Source organism: Arachis ipaensis, chromosome B5, assembly GCF_059453495.1.
Source record: "Arachis ipaensis isolate K30076 ecotype BB chromosome B5, ASM5945349v1, whole genome shotgun sequence".
NCBI classification, from domain to species: Eukaryota; Viridiplantae; Streptophyta; class Magnoliopsida; order Fabales; family Fabaceae; genus Arachis; species Arachis ipaensis.
The window spans coordinates 44679794-44685542 of NC_142440.1; the positions used below are offsets into that span (position 1 = coordinate 44679794).

Below are 5749 nucleotides of genomic sequence, written 5' to 3' on the forward strand. Positions count from 1 at the left end.
TGCTTAAAAAGATAGCTGATTTGTGTCTCCAATTTTGTGATGGCAGCATTTTGATTCTACATGTTTGACTGCACTTCCTCTCTGAATGCTTTACTGTCTTGAATGTCTCTGCATATTCCTTCAATGAAGGTTTCGATCTTAGAGAGCTTGTCATCAATTGATGAGTGATTTGGAGCAGATGTGCTGTTTTGGTTTTGATAAGTGTGTGGAGAAGTGTTGTTGTGGGGGTGTTGAGATGTCCTCTGGGTGAATTGTTGGTGAGCTGCATTTTTGTTGGAGTTGTAACGTCTCTGGTCTTGGTTTTGATCTTACTCACTTCCCCACCCAAAGTTCGGGTGATTTCTCCATCCAGGGTTGTAAGTCTTGGAGTATGGATCATAGTTTTTCCTTGGTGAATTCCCAATGTAGTTGGCTTACTCCTGACTCCCTTCTGCTTCTTGGTTTACTCCTTCTTGTGTTGTTGATGAAGTGGAGATTGCTGCTACTTGGTTCATCTCCATCTTCTTGGTGAGGTCAGCCAGCTGCTGGGTAATGAGCTTGTTTTGGGCCAACAGAGCATCCACATTATTTAGCTCCATCACTCCTCTTGTGTTCCCTCTTTCGGAAGCATAGAAGTAGTCATTTTCTGCTACTGTTTCAATAACATCTATGGCTTCCTCAATGGTCTTCTTCTTGTTCAAGGACCCTCCAGATGAATGGTCTACTGCCTTCTTTGACTCATAAGAGAGCCCTTCATAGAAAATGTGCAGCTGGACCCATTCGTTGAACATGTCAGGTGGACACCTCCTTGTTAAGTCTTTGAACCTCTCTCATGCTTCATACAGAGTCTCACCATCCTGTTGCCTGAAGGTTTGAACCTCAGCTCTCAGCCTATTGATTCGTTGAGGAGGGTAGAATCTTTCTAAGAATTTGTTCACCACATCTTCCCAAGTTGTCAAGCTCTCCCTTGGGAAGGATTCCAGCCACTTGGCTGCCTTGTCTCTGAGTGAGAAGGGAAAGAAGAGCAATCTATAGGCGTCAGGATGAACACCATTAGATTTCACTGTGTCACATATTCTCAGGAAGGTGGTCAAATGTTGGTTGGGATCTTCTTGAACACCTCCTCCAAACGAACCGTTGTTCTGAACAAGGGTGATGAGCTGTAGTTTAAGTTCAAAGTTGTTGGCATGGATTGTTGGCTTTTGGATGCTACTTTCACAATTGCCTGGGTTTGGATTAATGTAAGAGCCCAAAACTCTTCTATCCTCCCCAGCATGATTTGCTCCACCTCCTCTGCCATGGTTGTGAATCTCTTCTTCATGATGATTTTCCATGTTTTCTTCCATGTTTGGTTCAAAGTATTCCTCAAACTGTTTCTCCTCTTCTTCAGCACCAACTACTCATTTTTCTTTTGCCTCCCTCCTTAGTCTAAGGAAGGTTCTCTCTGGTTCAGAATCAAAGGAAGTTGAAGCCCTGCTTCTTCTCCCTGTCATACAACCAACAAGTACAAGCAGAGAATATAGGTGCAGACAGTATTTGTGTCAGAATTGATGTTAGTTGTGGGTGATACAATATATCAAACAGTTAGTGGGTTAGCAAACAGAATTGAAAATAACAAAGAGAAACAAAAGAGTAGATGGAGAAGGGAAGAAGTTTAACTAAAACAAAAAGTAAATCACTCAAACAGAAAAATGAAATTCACAAAATAAAATGCTCAATCTAGTGATCTTCCAATCTAATCATTGTTGATGCACAATCAATCCCCGGCAACGGTGCCATAAACTTGATGCACGGAAAACTTGTCTCTCAACAAATCTCCCATCGGCAAGTGTACCGAAGTTGTCGTCAAGCAAAAACTCACAATAGAGTGAGGTCGAATCCCACAGGGATTGATTGATCAAGAAACTTTAATTAGAAGAATGTTCTAGTTGAGCGAATCCAGAATTTGGGTTGAGAGTTGCAGAAAATAAAATGGCGGGAATGTAAATAACAGAAAAGTAAATGCTAGAATTAAAGGACTGGAAGTAAATGACTGAAAATAAATTGCAGAATTGTAAATGGGAATGGGGGATTTGCTCATAAAAGTAAATGGCAGAAATTAAAGAGAATGGGTAAGATTAGAGATGGGGAGTTCATTGGGCTTAGGAGATGTTGCAATTCTCCGGATCAAGTTTATTTTCATCTCTTCCTCAATCAATGCACTCATTGATCTCCTTGGCAATCTTAAGTGATTGAATTGCAATTTCTTGCAATTCAATCTCTCAAATCTTGATCAATAGCCAATTCCTTGGTCAATTGCTCATGAGAAGAGATGAAGTATGGTCACTGATTATACCACATGCATTTCCCAAACCAAGTATTGAAAGGGTTACAGTCACATACCCATCCAAACCCAATTTGGTCCAGCATGAGAAAGCATTTCTAGCTTGATCTCTTCATTCCTCTTCCAACGTTCAAAAGAGATCCAAGTTTGAATAGCCTCTCTTCCAAGATAACTACTCAATTGGATGAAGACCGAAAGCTTTCAAGTAAAATCAAGAGGAAAGATAGAAGAAGAACAATGAAAATTAGTACTGATCCATCAAATTACAACAGAGCTCCCTAACCCAATGAAAGGGGTTTAGTTGTTCATAGCTCTTGAAGATGAAAACAAAGATGGAGAATACATCATAAAACTAGAAATTGCAAAGAAAGTAAAATACAAAGAGTGGTTCTTCAGCCTCCAGAACTCCTTTACAATTTAAAGCTACTCCTATATATACTACTCTTCTCAGCTTCTAGTTCACTCTTCAAGTCTTGGGCCTTTGGATCTTGAGTTTGAAGCAGTTCCTTTCTTTATTTGGGCTTGGCTTTACTTGGAGAGAGAAAGTGCGGAGTGGGCAGAGACTTAAGCTCAGGGCATAAGGAGTGTTAATCATTTAGTGAAAGTCCAAGTTCGGGATCGTTAGTGACACTTAACATTGTCACTAACATTCCAATGCACCCCTTTTACCTCACGTTAAAACCCACGTTAACTAGGTTAACGTGGCTTTTAACGTTGCCTTGTCAACCTTCGAGAACGTTAGTGACACTCAACATTGTCACTAACGTTCCAGTGTGCCCCCTTCTTGCTTCACGTTAAAGCTCACGTTAACTAGGTTAACGTGGCTTCTAACGTGGCCTTTTCCATCCTTCGAGAACGTTAGTGACATTCAACATTGTCACTAACGTTCCAATGTGCCCCTAGGTCTCACGTTAGAGTCCACGTTAACTAGGATAACATGGCTTCTAACGTGGCCATCTTTTAGCCATCCCAACGTTAGTGACAATGTTGAGTGTCACTAACGTTGGCTCATCCTTCATTTCTCATCGTTAGCTTCCACGTTAACCAAGTTAACGTGGAAGTTAACGTGACTCTTGGGGTTGTGTGGTTGCTTCAACGTTAGTGACAATGTTGAGTGTCACTAACGTTGTTGACAACTCTTCATCTTCTACGTTAGTTCCCACGTTAACCAAGTTAATGTGGGAGTTAACGTGGTACTTAGCACCATAGGCCAACGTTAGTGACAATGTTGAGTGTCACTAACGTTGGCTTCTCTCCCTCCCCCTTAACGTTAGAGGCCACGTTAACTAGGTTAACGTGGCTTTTAACGTGGCCACTTATGAGTAATTGCCAACGTTAGTGACAATGTTGAGTGTCACTAACGTTGGCTCAACTTCTTTTCTCCACGTTAGAGTTCACGTTAACTTGGTTAACGTGACTCTCTAACGTGGGCATTGATGGCTTTTATTGGCAATCACTTTTCTCATTAATCTTTGCAAGTTACCTCCCCTTTTCTTGCTTCTTTTTGGTCCTGAAATCAAGCAACAAAGTGCATCAAAGCTCTAGTCCAAGTCATGAGTAATGCAACATAATATTTGTCACTAAACTTATGCAAAATCCTCATTTAATCATGTAAAATGCACAATGTATGCTTGAGTCAAGGCATAAGTGAATATTTACCCAAAACTAGCTTATTTCCTAAAGAAATACATGAAACTAACCTAAAAACAGTAAAGAAAAGGTCAGTGAAACTGGCCAAGATGCCCTGGCATCAACGACAAATCGGTATACTTGCCGAGGGAAATTGTTGAGAGACAAGTTTCCGTGCATCAGGAAGACCTCTAATTCTTTGTGGTCCTTCATCTTTTCTCCATGATAAAGCTTTAGGCAATGTCCATTGACCTTGATGAATTTGGAGCTAGAAGGATGACGCAGGTGAAAAACTCCATATGGCTCTGCCTTTTCTACTATGTAGGGACCTTCCCATCTTAATCTCAGTTTGCATGGCATGAGCCTCAGTCTGGAGTTATAAAGAAGAACTAACTCCCCTGGTCTGAATTCTCTCCTTTTTATGTGCTTGTCATGGACAGCCTTCATCTTCTCTTTGTATCGCCTGGAGTTGTCATATGCTTCTAGGCGAAGGTTCTCCAATTCTGCTAGTTGCAGCTTCCTTTCAGCACCAGCTTCCTCAAAATTCATGTTGAACTCCCTCACAGCCTAGAAAGCCTTGTGTTCCACCTCTACTGGAAGGTGGCAAGCCTTTCAAGCGGAAGGGGCTCATCCTAATGGGTGTCTTGTATGCTGTTCGATATGCCCAGAGTGCATCTTGTAGCCTGGCATTCCAGTCCTTCCTATGAGGCTTTACTATCTTCTCCAGAATGTGCTTTATTTCCCTATTAGATACTTCTGCTTGCCCATTGGTTTGGGGATGGTATGCTGTCGCTACCTTGTGTACTATCCCATGCTTCTTCAGTAATCCTGTTAATCTTCTGTTACAAAAGTGAGTGCCTTGATCACTCACGATTGCTCGTGGTGATCCAAAGCGACAGATAATATGATTTCTAATAAAGAAAACAACAATGTTAGCATCATCAGTACGGGTAGGAATTGCTTCCACCCATTTAGAAACATAATCTATAGCTAACAGTATATAAAGGTAACCACTAGAGTTTGGAAATAGACCCATGAAGTCAATGCCCCAAACATAAAAAATTTCACAGAAAAGCATAATCTGTTGAGGCATCTCATCCCTCTTGGATATATTACCAAACTTTTGGCATGGAGAACAAGATTTACAAAAAGCAGCAGCATCTTTAAAAAGAGTAGGCCACCAGAATCCACAGTCTAAAATTTTCCTAGCTGTTCTTTGAGGGCCAAAATGTCCTTCACTCTCAGAAGAGTGGCAGGACTCTAGAATGGACTGGAATTCTGATTGAGGCACATACCTTCTAATTACCTGGTCAGCACCACACCTCCATAAGTATGGGTCATCCCATATATAATATTTAGACTCGCTCTTCAGCTTGTCCCTTTGATGCTTAGTAAAATTAGGAGGGAAAGTATGGCTAACTAGATAATTAGCTACAGGTGCATACCAAGGAACTACTTCAGATACTACATGCAAGCTATCAAATGGAAAGGCATCATTGATAGGAGTGGAGTCATCCTTAATGTGCTCAAGGCGACTCAAGTGGTCTGCCACTAAATTCTGGTTACCACTCCTGTCCTTAATTTCTAAGTCAAATTCTTGTAGCAGCATTAACCAACGTATCAACCTTGGTTTGGACTCTTTTTTAGCTAATAAATATTTTAGAGCTGCATGGTCTGAGTACACTACTATCTTAGTACCAAGTAAATAGGCTCAGAATTTATCCAGAGCAAAAACAATAGCAAGAAGCTCTTTTTCAGTAGTAGTGTAATTAGACTGAGCAGCGTCTAAGGTCTTAGACGCATAAGCAATTACGAAAG

General features: G+C 41.0%; 1 non-coding gene across 1 annotated transcript; it reads left to right on the top strand.

Moving 5' to 3' along the window:
• Positions 1–768: 768 nt before the first annotated feature.
• LOC148564029 (small nucleolar RNA R71) lies at positions 769–872 on the top strand. Its single transcript, XR_015885606.1, has one exon. It is a non-coding gene; the product is annotated as a small nucleolar RNA R71 (small nucleolar RNA).
• The last annotated feature ends 4877 nt before the right edge of the window (positions 873–5749 follow it).